We start from the raw sequence: 23,605 nt of genomic DNA on the forward strand, positions 1-23,605 counted from the left end.
AAATGTTTCCTTTTGGCAAGTACAGGACAGCATTTAAGAGTTCTTCCACATAACAAGACCTAATGAAAAAATTTCAGTAATTGAAACAATGTAATAGTAGAGTAAAAATGAAAAATACACAAATGATCCAAATTATCAATTTGATAAAATGAGGGGAAAACATTTCAATAATCAATGCTACTTCAAATAAATATCTAATTTGAAACAAATGGAATTTTTCTCTATCTCACATCAAACACAGAAACATTTATAGAAGAAACATCTTTCTTTTTTTTTTTTTTTTTTGTGATACTGGGGATCGAGCTCAGGGCCTGGTGCTTGCAAGGCAAGCACTCTACCAGCTGAGCTATCTCCTCAGCCCGAAAAAACATCTTTCTTAATGAAAAGACAAACTAATAAAAATTTTGGAAGAAAACCCGGGAGAACTATAGTATGAATTTGACATCCACCAATATTTCTTAACCAAGACATAAAAAGTACTAGTCATAGAGGATTGATATATTGAATTCCTTTAGGTTAAGAAACTCTGGTTATTAACTGACACCATTAATGCAGTAAAAAGCAAGCTACAGCATGTATCAAGTAGTTTATGCCATATCTAGAATTATATAAAGAAAGTAATGAGAAAGAAATGCAGTCTAAGAAAAAGAATTACAAAATGTTTGACAGGTACTTTACAACAGTAGGTATCCAAATAACCAATAAACATATAAAAGTTACTCAATATACTTAATTTGAGTACACATTTTAAACATAATAAGGGACTAAAGCATAACATGAGATAACAGTTTTAGTCAGCTTTTTTCCTGCTGTGACTAAAAGACCTGACAAGAAAAATTTGAGCAGTGAAAGTTTATTTGGTTTCAGAAGTATCCAACCATAGATGGCCTGCTTCATTGCTCAAAACCCAACCTCCTCTAGCCACAACCTACACTGCCTACAGTCACCACCCAGTTATCTGTATCAGAAGATTAATGCACTGGTTAGACTCTCAAAACCCAATCATTTCACCTGAAAACCTTTTTGCATTGCTTTTCACACATGAGACTCGGGGAACATCTCAGAGCTAAACCATAACATTCCACCTGGCCCATAAATGCTCAAGCCTCTCTCACAGTACAAAATAAATTCAGTCCATTTTTAAGAGTCCCCATAGTCTCAACAGTTCCAAGACTGCCCAAAAGTCCAAGTCCAAATTCTCTTCTGAGACTCAAGGCAAACTTTCAAATGTGAGTCCCTGTAGAAATCAAAAACAAGTTACATATATCCTATATTTAAAGGCAAAGAGTAAACTTGTCCATGTGAAGAAATAGGGGCATAGAAAGAAGGGATGATGAAGGGTTATGGAAAATAATATTCCTATAAGACAGCTCCCCACGAAAAATGGAGGGACAGTGTGACTAGGGAGGAAGAAGGGAAAATTAGCCAAACATTAAGCCTCTCCCAGTTCATCCTTTCCCAGTAACAATGGGTCCTGAGGGAAAAAGCACATTTTCATCCCTTGCTGGGTTCATCCCCAGCATCTCCACCAAAAGTAAACTTTTATTCCTTCCCAAACACAATGGGTCCCGAAGGGAGGAGGCGAATACTGAAATGCTGGGCCCTGGAATTTTACCCTTTCCCATTGCAGATGAGTCCTGGAAGGAGAAAAGCAAATAGTGAAGCTTTAGGTAATAGTGGGTCCCAGAGGAAGAAGATAAGCAGAGAACACTAAGTTGTGTGCTGTTCCCAGTGACAATGAGTTTCAAACTTTTTACAACTGCATTCCTGAGTTAAAATTTTAACCTGCACAACTAAGTCCCTGATTGTCCTAACAACATGGCTGCAGTCTCCAATGATTAATTCACCCTCACTGTAAACTGTGGAACTAAGACTCCTTCTATAACCCAGGGGCAATCTCCATACACAGAAAATGAGCCCTCCTGTGCCTGATCAATCAACTTTGCTGCAGAATAAAGAAAATCCTACAGATCCGGAAAAAAAAAAAGAGTTCCTGTGGCCAGGAGGTGCACCAGGGGACTCCTGCAATGAGGGGTAGATTCCAGTGTTTGCCCAAGTGATATCTTCACAGGCTGCACATGCTCACAGTGCATGCTTCATCAATGGGTATGTAAATGCAAAATTTGACGTTTTGTTCACATCTTTCACTTTGCATTCTGTAGTTTTCTGCATTCTGGAAAAAAAAAAAAAAAAAAAAAAAAAAGTAGCTTCCAGGTATACATAAGCAATCCCTACAGTTCACGCAAAGCTGCAAAGCACGGTCTGTTTGTCCTGCACTGCCCAGGGGTAGGCCCCCAAATATCACATCCTCAGCACATCAGTGAGGCAAAGAAGAGCCCAGCTTTCACTCCCAATTCATGCCCGACACTTCAAACAAAATGCATATTGTTCGTTCCCACAAACCACAAGGTTCCCACAAAGATTCATGTGCTAGAATTTGATCCCCAGTGTGGCGATGTTAAGAGGTGGTGGACCTTAAAAAGGTAGAGCCCATAAGGATATAATTAGGCCATGGAGTCTCCACCTTGGAAAGGATTAATGCAGGTCAATGACTGGGTGAGGCCTACAGGGGTAGATTAGTTCCCAGCAGAGCCTGTTGTTACAAAGTAAGAACATACCACATGCTTGGCCTCATCTGCAGGAAGCTGTTTTACTATTTGCTGCTCTGCTTTGTTGTAGTCAACCCTCTCCAGGACAGTGGTGCTGTGCTGTTGGGACTTTTGAGCTACCCTAATCATGAGCCAAATAATCCTCTTTTCTTTATACATTACTCAGAGTCATACATTCTGTTATAGCAATACAAAGTGGACTAAGAGAATGTAAAAGGTCATTATATGTCTATTCCTGTAGATAAGAAAATGCAGAAAAATTAAACAAATTAGAATATATTTTTAGTTTTTATAACCTGATGCCTAGAGAAACAATAGGCAGGACTTGGTGAGGTTCCCAGGTTGGTTTAACCCATTTCTGTTTATCTTCTTAAATACTTCAAATTTTTCTAAGCCAAGCCAAAGAGCAAAGCTCTTCTGACTCCTGGTCCACAGTTCCTTTCTGTGTCATCACAGTAAAAACAAACATCAAATAAATTAAAAAACAAAAACAAAAAAACATGTCCCTAAAATGCCCCTCTCTGTTCCCAAGACAAATTAAGGTAACAATGAGAGTGAGTCTGTGCCAGAAGTCCAGATAAATATTATCTCAAAGGACACTTGCTTTCTCTCAGGGCAAGTTAGTGTTATCTAGAGAAAAGCTGCTTTCTTGCAAACATGCCACACTCCTTGGGATGCCAATCACACAATGGGACAGAGCAAATTAAGCTAATGATGTCACTGCCTCCACAGCCTAACTTACAAAATCTCCCTCCCTGTGGTAACAGTGCAGAAGTGAGGGCACTGTGGAGAGAGTAAGCACCACTCATCCAACTGGCCACCACTGGGATAAGGCATCCTGAGGAATGGAAACGATTTTCTAAAGTAATATTGGAAGGGATGGAGGCCATACATGGCAAAGAAACTGTGAAGGGCAGAGTGCTATCTGTCCAGCCACTGAGCCTTCCCTGTAGCATTATTTTTTTCTTTCTTTTCTTACAGTGCTGAGGATAGAACCCAGAGTCTCACACATGCTAGGCAAGTGCTCTATCACTGAGCTGCAACCACAGTCCTCCTTGTAGCATTTTTAATAAACCATCTCATGCCATCTCATGCCATCTCCAAATGCTTTCCTTGGCCTCTCGGCAACCTATCTCACTGAGTTAGCACCACTTGGCTATGAGTGTGACATATCCTTACCCCTTGGTACCATTATTACAGATAACTGATCTTCTCTGTGTAGATACTAGGAGAAGCCAAATTCTTCTACAAGAGCAGTCTTTAAAAACTACATTTTCTGCAAACAGAATGTTCCAAGTTTATGACTCCTTCACTGGATTCACATAGGATATGGCACACACCATGCATCAAATCTCTGGCATCCACACTCTGTGAGGCCCCTCCCACTCTGACTGTGGATTTGTCCATGTGACCTGCTTTGGTCAAAGAGACATCAGGAAAAAATGACGCTGGCTTTCAATGGCTGGAGCCGGGCTTATTTGTTGAAGCATGGTTCTTGGAATGGGTTCTTGAGATATTTTTCAGTCTCTTTGAGGAAAAAAAGACTACATGGAAAGAGCCACCCAGCTGTCCCAGTTGAACCTGATCCCCAGTTTTCCTTTCACCTCAATGCAGTCACATGAATAAATTCAGGAAAGCCCAGAAGAATCACCCAGACAACTACAAAACTGTGAGAAATAACATACCTTGTTATTTTAAGCCACTAAATCATGGGGTGTTTTATTATGCAGCAATAGACGACTTACACATAACAGAATTTTCTGAACACTTCTCACAGCAAAGACACAAGATTTAGAATTACTCAATCCACAGACTGAGGGTTCTTTGCCACACAATTTTTGCCACACTTAGACCTCCACACTTTTCTTCTTGTGAACTTTAAGAAAAGTTGAATCTCCAAAAAGAATACCAAATGGCTCCTGGGCCTATATTCACAAGGAAGCCTGATGGCCACATACTCTATGTTCCTGGAAGAACCATAAACTGAACTTTACAGTGCTTGCTGGAGTACATTCGTGTTTCAACTACCAAGATAAATAGGCCCTCGAAAGTCTTCATTTTGCAACCTGAACCTGACCAATGAGCTGTAATCTGCAACCAACCAATCAGGACTGGATCTTCCCACCCCCACCTCAACACCACAACATTTGTATCCTTTATTTACATAAACAAAATGAAAATCTGAGCAGGAACTTATCTGAAGTCAGAGCAGTTTCCTTTTGTACCAAAGTTCCTGCCTTCTAGTTTGCAAATAGCTCTCCTTTCTTTCCTTCCTTCCTCCCTTCCTTCCTTCTTTCTTTTCTTTTCTTTTAAATAAACCCTCCTCTTTTTTCCTCTTGAATTCTTTCCTAGGGAATTTTCATTGCCATTCCTTATCCAATCTTTCCTTGTTCTCCTATGCATCTCTTTCTCACCAGCTTTCATCATTTTTTCCAAATGAACTATATTCTCAGACTCTTCAAGCTTCCCCAGAGAATCAGCCTTCCAAAGGACCTATTGTATTGGAGTAGAAGAGATCTAGGACCATGTGCCTGTGGAATTACAATGAAACTTCCAGCTACAATATGGTCCTTGCTTTCACTGCAAAGGCCAGACAGGCTAGCACCCAACTGCCTGTAGGATACCTCAGGGAGACAGAAGGCGCATGGTCTGTCATGGCAGTTTAATGTTTTATGAGACATGTCAAGTACTGATTAGTTTTTATGTAATAACAATTGAAAAAAAATTGAAGTCCTTAAACGAAGAATCACATTCTGAACCGCTTTAGTGAGTTGCACAACACCAGAGAAGAAATGGGCCAAACACAATCATTTACCATATGACGACATTTCTATCAACTACAAACCACATACAGGATGGTGGTCCCATATGATTAATAAGAGAGCAAAAAATTCCTATCACCTGGTGATGTCCTAGCCATTGTAATATCACAGCACTACTCCTTCCTCACTTGTTTGTGTTAATGCTAGTGTGAACACACCTATGGCACTGTCCACCATATAAAGGGATATGCAGCACATACAATTATGTATAGTATACATTAATTGATGATGATAATAAATGGCCACATTACCACTTTATATATTTACCATGCCATACTTTTATCAATATGTTAGAGTACACTCCTTTTACTTATAAAAACCAAAGTTTACTATGAAACAATATGCCACGTTATGCCGGCAATAGCCTCATACATCTAGTTTTTACTGCACCTCTTGATTGCAACATATCTCATATGCTCGATTTAATCTCATGTTATTTTGTTCATTATAGCTCAAGGAACAATAGGTTATAATATATATATCCCATATACCTAAATGTGTAGTAGTATATAATATCTAGGTTTGTGTAAGTACACTCTGATATTCACACAACAAAACTAGCCAGTGCCACATTTCTCAGAAGGTGTTCCCATCGTTAAGTGATGCATGAGTGTATTTTAAAGACAGACTAGAGATGAGAAATCTATAAGGAGCTTTCTTAATACTATAGAAGGGTAGCTGACCCATTTAAAAGATAGTTAAGAGAACTGTACAAGACTTCACTATTTCCTGGCTAGGGAAAAATGAGGAATAAAGAGGAAACATGATAAATAGATTTATAAGCTAGATTATAGACATGCCAGGCCCTGTTTTAAGCACTTCACAAGTGTTATCTCAATTAACTTTGCTGACGACACTGTGAAGCGGCATGGTACACTATTGTAGCATATTACACTATTGTTCAAAAATATTTACTGCCCACCCACTTTTACCTTCCTAGTGGAGCATACTTCTCCAACACTTCAGTTCAGGCAAGGTCATTTGCTGTAGTCAATCTATGAGAAGCTCATAGATGTTTCTGGGCTTACCTGTCTTTAAAGTATAGTTAGGCATCACTTACTGGGGACACCTTCTGAGAAATATGGCATTAGGTAATTTTGATATGCACATATCACAGAGTATTTACACAAACCCAGATAGTACAACCTACTACACATCTAGGTTAGATAGGTATAGCCTATCGCTCCTAGCAAATTAATGAACAAAACAACACAAGATTAATTCAAGCACAATATTAGCAGATGTGACATAAACAAGGCTTAAAAAGCACATGCTTAGCATGCAAAGGTCCTTGCCTCAATCCCTAGCATTACCGCCCCCCACTCCCAAAAAAAAAAGTATTTGTGCAATTTGCCTTGCCTTCCTGTGCATCTGCCTTTTCTCTGAGAGAATCTGGGAAATCAAGACCTCTTGGCAGGAGAAGGACAAAAGATATGCAGAGGCAAGCCAACCCTAACAATTCCATTTCAGATTTGTAGACTTCCATCTTAACTGTGGCCATGTACATAATAAATAGTAATTTCCATGTGCCAATGAGATCATGTACTTATATGTTACATTGTAGTAATAACTCATTGATAAAGGGTATTATGGTTTTAAAATAAGGAAACAGAGGAATTGAAAGATTGAATAGCTTGTCTGGTGGTAACACCTGTATACCTGATCAGGACCACAGAGAATGATAATGTCATTGATGGAGATGAGAACGTTGGTGAGGGTGTAGTCTGTGGTCTACGATGATGCTCTTAACATTGGACATACCCAGTTGGTAAGGATGTCCAGTGATGACTTCCATGGGCAGTAGAATGTAGAGCTTCACTATATGTAGCCCTGAGCATTGTTGAGATGGCCCAGAGAGGAGACAGAATTGAGAGGGAGAAAGGGCGGGTCTGTACATCCAGCCTGTGGACATCTTGCTCCTGGGAGTATCAGTCTAGAATCCAGGGTCACATTGTAAGGATCAGAATGAAGGCCAATGTTTCAGAATTTTTTCCCTGAAGCCCTAGTGAAACTGATTTTTAATTTTTCTCTATTACTAAAAATACTCACCCATGTTGGGAAGAAATCAGCAGTCCTTCCTGTCCATCTCCAATTTTCTCTTTCCTAAAGTAACCAGAGTAGCAGTATGTTTTCTTCATTTATTCTTTTTTTTTTTTTCCTTTATTTTATTTTTATGTGGTGCTGAGGATTGAACCCAGGGCCTCACATATGCTAGACAAGTACACTACCACTGAGCCACAACCCCAGCCCCCATTTATTCTTGATACATGTTTTCTTAATATGATAGTATAAAAGATAGACAACAGTTTAAACATGGCATTTAGTTCCTTTTATTTGCAGTTGAACCTGGTGATTGAATAATGTACCAACTTCTTGTTTTCACAGAGGTTCATTTGCACCTTGCCACCCTTCCATGAGGAACTGGGCATGTCACATACACACTCCACCTTGTTAGAGTGGTATCTTAGATCACACTCACTAGAAGGGAGCCTGAGATGGGATTCTTGGGCAAATTACTTACTGGAGGAGTGTTACTTGGAGAAACTTACATGATGGTGAGAGAAGCAGGGAAGAGCAGGAAATGTAGCAGAGTCTCATATGGAAGCAGCTCCCACAGCCAAGGACCATGTTTCTGGAAAATGCAGGTGTGAGCTGGGGACAGATACATCAGCCTGGTAAGGGGATCCGGGTAGTACAGCAGCAGCATCTGTTCCTAGGGGTATTCTTTGATGGACAAAGGAAGGAGAACAGGCTTTAAATATAAAGCCACGGCACAGGGAACCTGAATGTCTCTGATACTTAACATACAGTCCCTGAGAAGTCCTGAGAGAAATTAGTAGAATACGACAATGAGCAGAATCTTTAAAACAATGAAGGGCTGGGGTTGTAACTCAACAACAGAGCACATGCTTAGCATGCACAAGGCTCTGGGTTTCATTCCCAGCGCTCTCCCTGCACCTCATCATAAAAAAGAAAAGAAAATTAGAACAATGGCTTCTAACAGTGGTAACTTGTAGGGTCACCTGTCAGCTTGACTAGTAATGCCTTACTGAAAATGCCCCATGTGAATGCATTTCGGCAAATTCCACACAGGCTTCTTCCCTTTGGGGACTTCACCTCGAGTTCAGAAATATTACCCATCGGAAAATATTTCGTTCCCCAAACAATGAGTGTGTTTTGAATCACTTCTTTCGGTGCTGAAATAGTTTTGATTTCTTTTTTTCTTCCTATCAATTCTGCTTAGGGGACTTTGCTCCAATGTCACTAGCATCCTAAAAAGCTCTGCTGTCCTTATGTACCCTGGTAATCCTCTGCCACCGCCTTAAACTGGGCCTTTTCTTTTCTCCAGAAGACCTGAGCGTCTAAAGGGGAAAAGGAGAATTCAGAAGAATGAAACCCAGGGAAGGCATTTAGGGTCGTCACACGCACACAGGAGAACTCAGCAGTAGGGCGGATGACAAGTGTTTAAAATCTCTTTTTAAATTGTACAACATGTAAGACAAATTACAAATAACATACACTGAAATGAAACTGAAAACAAGGACTGCTTGACTCCACCTATGCCATTTTCCAGGCTCCCAATTTTTGATGTCATTAGATGTGTCATTAATGATGTCAATTTGCTCGGAGGAAAAGATGTGCAGGAGAGAGTTTCACACTATTCCAGAGCCTGGGAGGCCCAGTCCCAGCTGAATTCCAAAGGGCTGGATTTGTGACCTTCTTCCTCAGCTTACCATGGTGCAGTGTTCTTAATGCTCCAAGGGCCAGAGCCACATCTGGAGTCTGATTAGATATCCTGGATGATCAAGGTTGGAGTGCTTGTTAGGTCTTGGGGGAAAGCCAGACTTAAGAAATCCTGAGTTTTGAGCTTCCTCAAAAGACTAGGAATGAAACCACAATATGATCCAGCTAAACCATTCCTTGGTATTTATCTTAAAGAATTAAAGTCAGCATACTATGATACATGCATACTCATGTTTATATCAGTACAATTCACAACAGCCAAACTATGGAAACATCCTAGGTTGTCCATCAATGGAGGAATTGATAAAGAGAATGCAGTACATGTACACAATGGAGTTTTCTTCAACTATAAAAGAAAAATGAAATTGTCATTTGCAGGAAAATGGGTGAAACTGGAAAACACTATGTCAAGTGAAATAAGCAAAACTCAGAAGGTCAAGGATCATGTTTTATCTCATATGTAGAAGCTAGAGAGGAAAAAAGGAAAAGAAAGATAGGGTGGGAAGATCTCATGAAAATCTAATGGAGATCAATAGAGTAGAGGAAAGGAAATAGGCGGAGAGAAGAGGGAAGGATAAGGGGAATTACTGGGGAATGATATTGAGCAAATTATATTGTTATAGTGTGTGCACATATGAATACATAATAACAAATCCCATCATTATGTACAACTATAATGCACCAATTTTAGAAATGCAAAAGAAAAAAAAGAAAGAAATGTGGGAGCAGGGTAATCATTTTAAAACTGAAAGGAGATCAGTACAGCAGAGAAAAGGGACCAGGAGGAGAGAGGAAGGGAGAAAAAAAGGGAATGATATTGGCCAAATTATATCATTACATTGTTTTTATGCACAAATATGTAACAATAAATCCCATCATTATATACAACTACAATATACCAATAAAAATATGGAAAAATTAAAAAATGTTAAAAAGAAGAAAACCTTAATATTTGAAGACCATATGATGCCCTTCTTCATCCATCTTGTAATAAAAACACATCTTAAAACTTCCACGGTTTTTTAAAGCTTCTACCTTGTTCAGTTTCTTTGTTCAGATAAACCATACTTGTCTGGTAGTTTCTGGAGTTATCTAAAAGACAATGATGGTATCCTATGAGTCTCTGATTCACATTTCTATATAGGCACAGGTGAGAAGCCACATGCCAGAGAATTGAGGTAGACAGGCCATGTGGAAGGGACAGAAAAGAGGCTTCATAAAAGTGGCATACCTCCCCATGGAGACTCAGGCCAGCTCATTCCTTAAACCCAGGCTCTGGGAAAGTTCAGAAATTCCTCCAAATGATATCATCAAGTGATAGAGGAATTCTGTGTTGAACTCCAGCATTAACTTTTTTTCATGCAAGTAAGTCCCAGATAAAATTTAAGTTTTGCACAAGTTCTAGTCAGTGGTCAGTTGTTCACCTTCATTTCAAAGGCATTTGACCTGGGTTATTTATACTGTCAACACACCCCAAGTGCCAATGCAAGGAGGTGGAAATTAAACATGTATAATGGGTGCATGTGTAGCTTGCTCTTCCCTTTTATTTGTTAGCCCTAAAATTCCTGGACATTTCTGCAGCATCTATTAATGTCAGTGAGCAAGGAAGTTTGATCAGCTGATAATACCTGATTATTTACCAGAGAACATCATAGTGATTTTATTTAATGGTGGTGTGTCTGATACTGCTTACAAATAAAATTCTGATGAATTATCAAGAGACTCAAAAGCTACCTTTGGGAGATTTGCTGTCTCCTATTAGTGAAAGAATTAGTGAAGAACTGCGGCTGCAGTTTAAAGACACAGGCTCTGGGGCTGGGGAGATAGCTCAGTCGGTAGAGTGCTTGCCTTGCAAGCACAAGGCCCTGGGTTCGATGCCCAGCACTGAAAAAAAAAAAAAAAAAAAAAAAAGACACAGGCTCTGGGCTGGGGATATAGCTCAGTCGGTGGAAAAAGTAAAAAAGTCAACCAGCATTGTCTTATATCATTAAAATGGGATGTGTTTAAATGAGACAAACGCAGTATACACCAAGGTGCTTGGCTGCAAGGAACTGAAAGCAAGTCTAATTGACTTACAAGGAATAGGACTCATGTGAAAGGAAATGAAGTGGTTCACAGACTCAGCAGAAGCCCAGCTAACCAGGCTTGGAAAAATGAGCACAGACGAAGGTGTCAGGTAGCTGGAGCATGATCAAGATCACTCTTTATGAAGGGCCTGGTTGCCTGCTGTAGCTCAGTCAGCTCTACACAGAGGAGCATGACATGAGCACCTTGGGGTAATGGATGGCAGGCAGGTCCACCCACACCACCAGGACACACACAAATATGGCATTAGCCCACTTTTTAGAATTTGTCCTTGTCTCTCTGTATCACCTATTCCCAATATAAAATCCAAAATCGGGGCATCTGATTGATTGATCCAAAGACAAGTATTTGTGTCCCACCCTAAAGGAGGCAGGAAGAGAAGGTGCCTGGCTTTCTCAGCTTTCATAGCAGGAGACAGAGCTCTGATTTCTTCCACAGCACACAACAGGTTGGGGCTGGGGATGCAGGTCAGTGGTAGAGCACATGCTTTGCATATTCATGGTGCTGCATTTCATCCTCAGCACTGATAAAGAACAAAACAATACAAAAGGTGAAGAGGGTATCTCAAAGACAACAATTCAGATACTAGATAGCCCCCTTAAATTAAACAGTAAAGCAACGAATAGCCAGTAAATTTAAAATAAAATATTAGATTCGGCTAAAGATCTGAAAAAATTAAGATTGGATCACTAGCATAAGTTAGTAAAAAGTTTACAGGCTCCTCTAAATTGTTTCTCTCAGTGCATTTCCAAGAGATACCTAGGAAAAAAAGAGAGAGAGAGAGAGAGAGAGAGAGAGAGAGAGAGAGAGAGAGAGATAACTAGGATTGCTGCATTTAAAATAACCAGAGACTTTAGAGTTGTTGTTAATAAACATTTTAAACACACCATTTTAATGCTATTATATGAAATGTATATGCATACATTTTGTGTTTTGGAATAGTTGAACAGATTCCATTTGTGCTTGTTAACGGTTGCACTAGTAGCTGCACATTTGATCCATAGGAAGTTAACTCCAGTCACGGGCTCCTTTCACCTGCAAGTCCTAGTTTAGCAAATAAGGAAACTAATAATCCTCCAATAGGAAGCATGCCAAAACTCCCAGTCAGAGGCATAGGACTGACTTAATGTCATTAAAATAGTGCTTGAGGTTCATACTGGTGCCTGCTATCTACAGCTTTCAACTCAAGAGTGGTCCAGGGTCCAGTAGCATCAGCATCACCTAGGAACTTGTCAAACACACATAATCTCAGATCTGCCCTAGAACTACAGAATCAGAACTCACATTGTAACAAGTTCCCCTGGTCAGACACATTTTGCCCTGATTTGTTTCTGTTTCTTACTCTGTTGTGTCCCTGTGCTGTGGGAAATCTCCATTCATGACTTCATGTCATCTCTAACCCTGAGATGATCCTGCCCAGTTTCACTAGTGAGATGACTATTAGGGTCTCCATGTAGGGTTTTTCTTTGAATCACATCATTTCCCCTCCACTCCTTTGGTGTTCTTTTTCCAAGAAACACTCCTAGGGTTAAATGGACCAAAGATAAGTGAAGAATTTGCCCCTTTTCTAGGTAAGCTCCCAGTCCCTCTCAGGGCAGGATTTTCTGGTAAATTCCAAGTCGCATATCCCAGTAATGGGATAGCAAGATCATATGGTAGTTTGGTTTTCAGTTTTCATACTGTTTCATACTTCATACTGTTTTCCATAATAGCTGTATTAATTTAGAGCCCCACAAATAGTATATGAAAGTTCCCCTCTATTTCTATCCTTGTGAAATTTTTTGTCATTTTAATGACAGGTGTTATCGTTTGGATCTGGAATGTTCCCCAGTATCCTATGTGAACTGCTTGGTTCCCAGTGTTCGCTTTTGGAAAGCGATTGAATCATGAAAATTCTGACCTCATCAAGGAACTAATCCATTAATAGGTTCATAGCAGATGACATCATTGAAAGATGATAGACAATTTGGGATGTGAGGTAGTTGGAGGAAGTCCTTGGAGACATTCATCTGGGGACTATATCTTGGTCCTGGTCTCTCCCTCTCTGCTTTCCAGTTGCCATGGGCTGAGCAGCTTTCCACCATCATGATACTGCCTCATCTCAGGCCCAGACCAATGGAGCCATCTGGACTGAAACCTCTGAAACAATGAACCAAAATAAATCTTACCTCCTCAAAGTTGCTTTTCTCAAATATTTTATCTCAGCAATGAAAATCTTACTAACACAATAGTCATTCTAACTGGTAAGATAATAACTCACTGTGGTTCAAATTTGCATTTCCCAGATAATTAGTGATGAACATTTTTAATACATTCATTGGCCAACAGTATATCAAAGAGATATCTGTGCTCATATGTTTACTCACTATAGCCAAGACATGGAATCAGTCAAGGTGTCCACAGACAGAGGAGTAAACAAAGAAAATGTGGCATATATCCAAATAATTAAATATCATTCATTCATGAAAAAAAAATCAAGTCCTGTTATCTGTGATATCATGGATAGAACTGCAGGACATCATGTTGTAAAATAAGTCAGGCTCAGAAAGACACTGCATATTCTTACTTCTATTTGGAAGTTACAAAAGTTGATCTCATAAATTTACAGAGTAGACAGCAAATACTAGAGACTGGGAAGTGTTAGAGTGGAGTGATGAAGGAAGATTGAATAGTGGTACCGAAATACATTGGATAGAAGGAATAAATTCTAGTGTTCTAAAGCACAACACAAGTTCTATAGTTAACAACTTACTACATATTTTATGAAGAACTAGAAGAGAAGAGTTTAAATGCTCCTAACAAAAAAAGATAAATATATAAGGAGATGGAAATGCTAATTTGATCATTACACTGTATACCCATTATCTGTATACAGAATTATCACACTATACTCCATAAATATGTACAAATATTCTATCTATTACAGTGTATAAAGCAATAAATTAATTCCAAGTTGCAGACCCCATCCCTCCATCAATACCACCAACCTCCTGAACAAACAGAGAAAGGACCCAGGCCAACCTCAGCTCAGTTCTTTACCATGTGCTCATGGCTTGGTAGCAGGAACTGAAAGAGGAAAGGAGAAGAGCTAGCCTATTGCCCATGGGGGTAGGAGAAGTTTGGCCCTTTTTCCAAACCCTCAGTGAGGAAGTGAAAGAGAAGTAGACACAGACTGCTGGAACATTGCAGAGGAAGTGAAGGAATAAAGAGAATTCCCCTTTCCCCCTGCCTCACAGTAAACCACTATGCATCCCAGCAACAAAGACCATGCCTACTACAGAGAGGGCAGTCAGACCTGTACATGGAATGCATGCACTTAAGGAACTGTGCAGGATTTAAAGGAGAGAAGAAACAAAAGCCTGTGTCTGTGTCTTCTGCCATTTTGTAAGAGGGCTGCATATGTAGCCAGTTCCAGACCAATCCCTGGACCATGCTCCATATTCCACCTTTGGCAACACAGGGAAGGCCATTTCCCACACTCCTGGGTGCTGCAACTCCACCTTCAGCCAAGTAGCATACCAAAGAGCCTGAGATTTCTGCCTGAGTCCAAGTACAAGAGAGTTGACTGACAATCAAGTCCTTTATTCTACCTTCTCCTCTTCTTATGAGGAGAAATTTAAATTCTGGAAAGGACAAAGCTTGCATTTATTCAAGCCAGTTAATGAAGAAAGTTAAGCTAAATGCTGAGAACTTAGACTGCTTAGGAAATCTTCCCAGAGTTCCCAAAATCTTCTAAAACACGCCAGAAAGAGCATTTTCTAACTTCAATTGCTTGTTTTGTTCTAGCAAATTCCCTGAAGACAGACTTTTCATTCCCAGCACTGATCGCATCATTTAAACATGCATTCCCTGCACTAATTTTGTTTTCTTCTTGAAGTATCAACATGAAAAAACTGAGTGTGTTATTTAATTGATTTAGCTCTTCTGTTGCTAAGACTCAAGTTATGTAATGTCACTGAGAAACACATGTAAGCCTGAGGTTATATTAAAAAAATTGTAAGAATGTTTGGGTGCTTACCAATAAAAATAAACCAGACTATTTTCCTGATATCTACCATGGTTGACAAAGCAAACTGTTCCCTACTTGCTCACTTTCTAATCTGGTATGCACACAGGGTTCTGCCATTGTGCCAGATCTCTTCCTTTTTGGTTCTCTAATCTGCCTCGCCCTGGGCTTTCTAGACCCACTGGTGTCTGTACCTGGCACACTTCCCACTTATACAGAAAAGGAACTGGCTTAGTTCACTTCCTCTTTCTGCCTGAATGAGTGAGAGAGGTGTGTGGCTCTTCTCCAACTCTCTGTTTCAATACCTATAAAGTAGGGGTCATTTCTCCAAGGGAAGATTTAAAGAGGAAGCACATAGAAAAGGACCTAGTGCAATACAACACTAAATAAATTATAGGTTAGCTTAAACACACTTATTTTCCTGCCCAGTCCTCTGTTCCTGCCTCTTCCCCTCCATTCCCAGCTTTGCCTCATTGAAATTATCCCTACTTTTTTGCCCTGAATCACTAACTCTTTCTTCCAGCTCTCATAGCCTCAGAGTGACAGGGAATTATATTTCCTAAGCATTATGGTATTAATTTTAGGGAGAAATTTACACATTCACGGGCTGACCCTTTCCTCCAAAGATCCCTTGGCCTCATATCTCCATATGACACTTAGAACCTTATCTAACCAAGGGGTAACCAGAGGGTGGGAATGAAGATCTCTAACTTAAAAGTTCCAAGTAGTAGGTTCTGAGCTTCTCAACAGAGCAAGTAACAACTAGGTGGATGATGGTATTGGTGCTGGGGTACCCCTGTGGTCAGTTGGTCAGTTGTCCCTCATTTCCCCACTGCTAGGTGGCTTTTTGAAGCCACACCTTCTGAGAATACACACCTTCTGGGATTTTCACAATATTTGCAGCTGAGTAAGTGTTGCACTTTTCTTGTGAAAATAAAAACACAGGGTGAGATGTGGTGCACATTGTGAATGTTAGTGGCTATTGTCCTGTTCTTAAAACTCAGCAACAATTGTCCTGCTGTGCAAACTTCATTCAAGGTACACATGGCATTTAAGTCCAACTGGGGACTCAACTGCCAACTACTCAATGAGCATTAAATTTACCTCCCACTTCCTTTTCAGTCAGGGAAACTGGGGAATCCAAAGCAAAACCAACAGGTCCATGAGGACAAGAGATGAAGAGAAACACTCCAGAATTTCTTCCATCCTTGATAGATAAATCAGTGTGATTTTTAGCACAGATCCTGGGCCTTGACCTTGAGCTGGTGGCCCTGAACACTCACTGCCTTCCTCTAGAATCATCTGAGTGAGTTAAAAACTCTGGACTCCTGAGTCTCACTGCCAGGCAGTAAAACCAGAAACTCTGGGTCTGATGCCTGACCTCCAACAGCACCAGAGCAGTCTGCTCTGTGATGAGAAAGAACTCCTGGTGGGAACATGAGACATTATTCTAAGGGACAGTCATCCTCAGGTAGGCTTTGTGTTGCCACCACCCCTGTCCTGACACTGGAGGGGAGGATAAAGAATGCATACTGACCCTGGAGTAAACTTAGAGTGGATGTGCTTCCCACCCCTGCAGAGTATGGAGATCAAAGATGGCAGTGAATGAGGCTGAAAGGGAGGGCAGAAGAAGTTAAGGTCCTCCCTCTCCCCTTGAGCAGTGACCCTCACAGGGTGGCTCAACAGAGCAGCAACAGCAAGCTGGACCAGGGCTAGGTCTGGGTGGTGTGTGTGCACCACAGACTATACCAAGGAGTCAGCTATCTGGTCCCATTCTTCAGGGGCCACCTGGAATTTTTCCTGACTCCTCTTCAGGAGTTGAACTGCTCAGTCACAAGAAAGCAAAAGGTCCTCTTAAAATACACAATTTTCAAATCAATGGCACTAATACCTTTCAGGTTTCTAAAATAAATTACTGTGTTTTGATCCACTTTCAAGCCACCAGTACACACATTTAAGGTCCATTGACCTTGATGGCTAAAATTAAAAGGTTTTAGTCAGTTTTTTCAGTGATACTATTAAAAGACCTGACAAGGACAATGTGAACGTGGATGAGCTTATTGTGGTTCATGGTTTCAGAGGTTCAGTCTATGGTAGGCCAACTCTGTAGCTCTGGGCCTGAGGTGAAGCAGAACATCAAGGCAAAAGGGCATGGAAAGAAATAGCTCAGGACATGATGACCAGGAAGGGGGGGGGGGGGGGAGGGAGAGAGAGAGAGGGAGGGGGGGGGGGGGGGGGGGGTCTGCTCGCCAGGGACAAACTATAAGCCCTAAAGTCATGCCCTCAGTGACCCACTTCCTCTAGCCACAACCCACTGGCCCAGTTACCACCCATTGATCCCATCAGTAGATTAATCCATGGATTAGAACTCTCACAATCCAACCAGTTTACTCCACATGGTAACAAGAGACTAGGGAGGGTCCAGGCTCACTCTTTGTAACAACCCACTCTTAAGATACTAATCCACTCTGTGAGATCAACATTAATCCCTTCTGAGAGTGACCACAACCCAATCCCCTCCCACCAAGTGACCAAGCTTCTAGCATGTACATTTTTGGGGAAAAAAAAAAAAAAAAAACATATTCAAATTATAGCATGAACTATCTCCCCACATATCAGTTAGTGACAAAGGGAGCAAGACACATGAGGAAACCTGGCAGATACTACCTTAAACGAATGATCAACATTAATATCACAACCAGATCAGCAAACTCACATCATTATCCTCCTGGCATGAGGTGCTAAGAAAGACACATCACTCACCTGGAGCTTCTGCTAAAAACATTTTCCCTGAACTTGACCATCAAGAACCATAGTGCACTGGGCAGGTACTGCACATCTGTAATCCCAGTGGCTCTGGAGGCTGAGGCAGAAGGATTGTGAGTTCACAGCCAGCCTCAGCAACTTAGCATGGCCCTAAGCAACTCAGTGAGACCCTGTGTCTAAATAAAAAGGCTGGAGATGTGGCTCAGTGGTTAAACACCCCTGAGTTTAACACCCAATACCAAAAAAAAAAAAAAGTGCTATGATTCCAATTATGGGTAGTGTTAGTTAGCTTTCATCTCTGATCAAAAGACATGACAAGAGCAATGTAGAAGAGAAAAAGTTTATTTGGGGTCACAGTTTCAGAGGTCTGGGCCCAAGGTGAAGCAGATCATCATGGTGGAAAGGCATGGAGGAAGAAAGCAGCTCAGGACATGGTAATAGAAAGCAGAGAGAGCTTCCCTCACTAGGGACAAAATACAAACCCTAAAGGCATGCCCTTAGTAGCCTACTTCCTCCAGGTACACCTCCCTGCCTACAGTTACCTCTCAGTTAATTCCTATAAGTGGACTGATTAAAGGTTCCATAATACAATCATTTCACCCTGAATATTATTGTATTGCCTCACACATGAGCTTTTGAGGGACACCACATATCCAGGCCACTATAGTGCCCAAAGACACATGTGGTAAAGGTTTGGTCCCCAAGGTGGCACTACTGGAGGTGTTGCATATCACCAAGTGGGAGGACCTCAGGTCATTAGGGACATGCCCTTGAAAAGAACTGTGTGACCCCAGCAGTTATCTCTTTGATTCCTGGCTTAAGAATGTGAGCATGTGCTTCCACAATAATGTTCCACCCTTGCCAGGATCCTAAACCAATCTTGGATTTAAACTCCAAAACCATGAGCCAAAATAAACTTCTCTTTATTTTATAAGTAGCCTATGTCAGGTATGTTGTAGTAACACAAAGCTAACTAATACATATTCAAAAAGTGAGAAATTATTACATAAATTACATAAAATGCTACAAAAATAGCCATTATATACCCTTCAAAAGATATAAATGACATGAAAGGAAAAGTAGAGAAATTATTTCTGATTAAAGAAAATTACAGAGACATGAAAGCAAATGCACAGTGAGATTTTGGACTAGATCCTGGAACAGATGGGGAAAATACTGTGATAGACATTTTGTGGACAATTGGAAGTATTTTAAAAAGAACTATTAGATAATAATTATGTATCAGTGTGCATCTTCTGCATTTTTAAGAATATTTATTTGTTCTGATTAGTTACACATGACTGCAGAATGCATTTCGATTCATTGTACATGAAAGAAGCATAGCTTTTCAATTCTCTGGCTGCACTCGATGTAGAGTCCATACATTCATGCGCTCATACAAGTACTTAGGGTTAATGTCGATCTCATTCCACCATCTTTCCAACTCTCTGCCCCCTTCCCTCCCCTCCCTGCCTTTTGCCCAACCAAAGTTACTCCATTCATCCCCCTCCCCATTATGGCTCAGCATCCAGATATCAGAGAAAACATTTGGCCTTTGGTTTTTTGGGATTGGCTTATATTACTTAGCATGATATTCTCCAACTCCATCCATTTACCTACAAATGCCATAATTGTATTCTCCTTTAAGACTAATATTCTGTTCTGTATATATGCCACAATTTCTTGACCATTTATCTATTGAAGGGCATATAGTTGGTTCCATACCTTAGCTACTGTGAATTGAGCTACTACAAACACTGATGTGGCTACATCACTGTAGTATGCAGATTTTAAGTCTTTTGGATATAGACAGAGGAGTGGGATAGCTGGGTCAAAGGTGGTTCCATTTCAAGTTTTCTAAGGAATCTCCATACTGCTTTCCAAAGTGATTGCACTAATTTGCAGTCCCACCAGCAATGTATTAGAGTACTTTTTCCCCCACGTTCTTGCCAACAGTTATTGTTGCTTGTATTCTTGATCATTACCATTCTGACTGGAGTGAGATGGTATCCGAGAGTAGTTCTGATTTGCATTTACTAGAGATAGTCAACATTTTTTCATGTATTTGTTGATCAATTGTATATCTTCTTCTGTGAAGTGTCTGCTCAGTTCCTTAGCCCATTTATTGACTAGGTTGTTTGTTGTGTTTTGTTTTTTGGGGGATTTTTTCGGTATTAAGTTTTTTAAGTTCTTTATATATCCTGGAGATTAGTGCTGTATCTGATGGTAAAGATTTTTTTCCCATTCTGTAGGCTCTCTCTTCACATTATTGATTGTTTCCTTTTCTGAGAAGAAGCTTTTTAGTTTGAATCCATCCTATTTGTTGATTCTCGATTTTATTTCTTGTGCTTTATAAGTCTTGGTGAGGAAGTCAGGAACTAAGCAGACATGATGAAGATTTGGGCCTACTTTTTCTTCTATTTGGTGCAGGGTCTCTGGTCTAATTCCTAGGTCCCTGATCCACTTTGAGTTGAGTTTTATGCAGGGTGAGAGATAAAGGTTTAGTTTCACTTTGCTGCATATGGGATTTCCAGTTTTCCCAGCACCATTTGAAGAGGCTATCTTTTCTCTAATGTATGTTTTTAGCACCTTTGTCTAGAATGAGAGAACTGTATTTATGTGGGTTTGTCTCTGTGTCTTCTTTTCTATACCCCTGGTCTACCTGTCTATTTTGGTGCCAATACCATGCCATTGCATCTCCTAAATTTGATAATTATGTCAAAAAAAAAAATCACTTTTTCTTAGATGAATTTCTTTGGACATAAGTTTTAAGAAGTAAAGGCCCATAATATCTATAACTTAATCTCAAAAGGTTTAGCAAATATTTAAAATATATTAATGTATATTGACATAATTATATGCACCTATGTTTATACATACACACACACATATATATACATATCTCTCTCTCATATATATATATATATATATATACACACACACACACACACACACACACACACACACATGTAGATACAAAAGAGATAAGCTGGTAGATGGGTATTTATCACTCACGGTTCAACCAGAGAAATAACCAGCAAGAAAAATATATTAAGATATTCATCTTGTAATCCCAGATACACTAGAGGCTGAGGCAGGAGAACTGTAAATTGGAGAATAGCCTGGGCATTGTAGCAAGGAGAACCTGAATCAAAACAAAATTTATAAAAGGGCTGGGGATGTAGCTCAGTGGTAGAGCATCTGCCTAAGATGTACAAAGCCTTGGGTTCAATGTCCAGTACCAAAAATAATGATAATCGAATAAATGAATAAGTAAGTAAATAAGAAAGGAATTTATTGCAAGGCATTGGGTATGCAGAGGGGCCAGCAAGGCACCAAAGGCAGGCCTTCAGGAAGGACTTCCAGAACTCTTCAGGTACAAACTGCAGCTGCCATCCCTAGCCATGATGTCTTCTTCCTCAGGGAAACTTAGTTCTGTTCCTAGGACTTTTCACCTACTGGATCAGTCCCACCCAAGGTCATCTAGGAAAATCTGCTTTTCTTAAAGTCAAGTGATTATGTTTAATCACAACAGCAAACAATTTCATGAAACTGGTATTAGTATTTGCATAACAGGGATTAGAGCCTAGCTAAGATGACACATAAAACTGACCATCTATTGTTGCAATTTTTCCATAAGTTTGAATTTTTTTTCAAAATAAAAACTCCCAAGCACTCTGCTTGCCATTGTTCTCTCAAGCCCCAATAGTGAAGGATATCACAAGACAGGGACCTAATGGAATCATACTCATTGCCATCCCAGAACTCTGTCCCCATGGTTATTCCAGCAACAGTTTAAGGACTGGACCTATTTTTTTGAACCTGAAGAAATTGATTTACAGCCTCTATGACAAAGTGGCATGCCTCAGTCACAGGACACAATGCTTTTCAAATGCACATGAATCACTCAAGGATCTTATTGTTCAGAAAAGAGGAAAACAACATAAGTCAGAACTTACTTCTGTATAAAGAAAACAAGAATATTAGAGAAGGAATAAATGAAGGTAAAATAAAATCTTTTAATTTTTTATTTATTTCATTCTATTTTTCAACTCCTTTAAAATAACCAAATAGCAGGAGGATGCACTAGACGGGCATATTAGTATGATTTATTCTTCTCCCCAGAATAAAACTTCTCTATGCTTTAACTTTACACTTAATTTTCCATTTATTTCTTTTCCTCTCCCAGAACTGCCATGGGGATTTTATACTCAGACACATGAACACAGTGGCTTTGGTTGTAGCATGGAGACATCATGCTGTTGTGGCCAGGCATGCTTTGGCCCCGCTTTGAAAACCCACACACAAATTGGGAGACTCAAGAATAGACTTCTCTGTTCTTCTTACAATAACAAAATTCTTCTTCTTTGATAAATTATACATAAATCAATAAATAATATATTAATTAATAATTACCTGCCTGACATTCAATGACTGATGCTACTTCCTCTAGAACTACCTTTTCTTAATCATGTCACTTTTTTTTTTGCTATTTTAGATTTTTATTGAGACCATTTTGTTTATGAACTAATCTATTTACATACTCATTCAAACTGTATCCTTACAACCTGAAGTCAAGTTTTGTTTTGTTTGTTCATTTTTTTGTTTTGTTTTGTTTTGTTTTGTGGTGCTGGGGATTGAACCCAGGGCCTTGTGCATGTGAAGCAAGCACTTTACCAACTGAGCTATATTCCCAGCCCAAGTATTCTTAATAGTAAAACTCACAAAAATCATTTACCTATGTAGGACCCTCTGGTGCAATTTTAAGTTCTGAATAAAAAAAAAATATTTCTAATGTAATGAATCTTAATTTTTTCAAAACATCAAATGAAAAACTTCCCATTACATAGTAATTATGTAAGTCTTGTGGCTTTTATTTTAAAAAGTAATGGGAAGTTTTTCATTTGATGTTTTCAAAAAATCATATCACTTTCTATCTTTGTTGTTTTTGCCTGCAGCCTCCTAACCTTCAACTTGGGGCTGTACGAGAAAAACTCAAGGTAAAACAGCTTTTTTCTGGTGAGGTCACTCAGGTCCTGGACATATTCTTCATAAGAGGAAGGACAACAGCCAGAGAAGAGCGGAATTACCTGGCTTCATGGCTGGCCCTTTAATGACCAAGTATTTCAAAAGAAGTGTCTTCAGACCTTCACCTACCTGAGTAACTGCTCCAGATTTTGTTTTTGTTTTTGTTTTGTTTGTTTTTGTTGTTGTTGTTTTCTCATTCATATAAGCCCAATCTCTGTTTTTTTTTTCCCTATAATTTCTGAGACATCAAAAACAAGTGACAAAATACATTATTTTCAATTTTACTTCCTTTTTTTCCCTCTCATGTTCCTTAAGCAATCTCCCTTCCTTCTTCCTAAAACAATTAACTCATTGTATAAGATTTATAACAGGAGGAAACATTGGCATTATTTTCTTGAAAACAAAGTAAATGTGCTTAAGTTTAAGAGCACTAATCCAGGGCATTTATCAATCAGCAAATACCTATGCCTGTTATATGCCAAGCACTAAGAATCATAATAAGCACAGAGGATAAGTATCAGGCTTACATTCTAGAAGGCACAAAC

At 39.7% G+C, this 23,605-nt stretch overlaps 1 long non-coding RNA gene across 1 annotated transcript; it reads right to left on the reverse strand.

The window, feature by feature from the left end:
• Window positions 1-8,721: 8,721 nt before the first annotated feature.
• Window positions 8,722-23,538, reverse strand: LOC306651675. Its single transcript, XR_013761178.1, has 3 exons — window positions 23,190-23,538; window positions 10,120-10,267; window positions 8,722-9,521 (listed from the first exon to the last, which is right to left on the reverse strand). It is a non-coding gene; the product is annotated as an uncharacterized lncRNA (long non-coding RNA).
• Window positions 23,539-23,605: the final 67 nt, after the last annotated feature.

The sequence above is a fragment of the Sciurus vulgaris genome (assembly GCF_902686455.1).
Source record: "Sciurus vulgaris genome assembly, chromosome: 2".
Taxonomy (NCBI): Eukaryota; Metazoa; Chordata; class Mammalia; order Rodentia; family Sciuridae; genus Sciurus; species Sciurus vulgaris.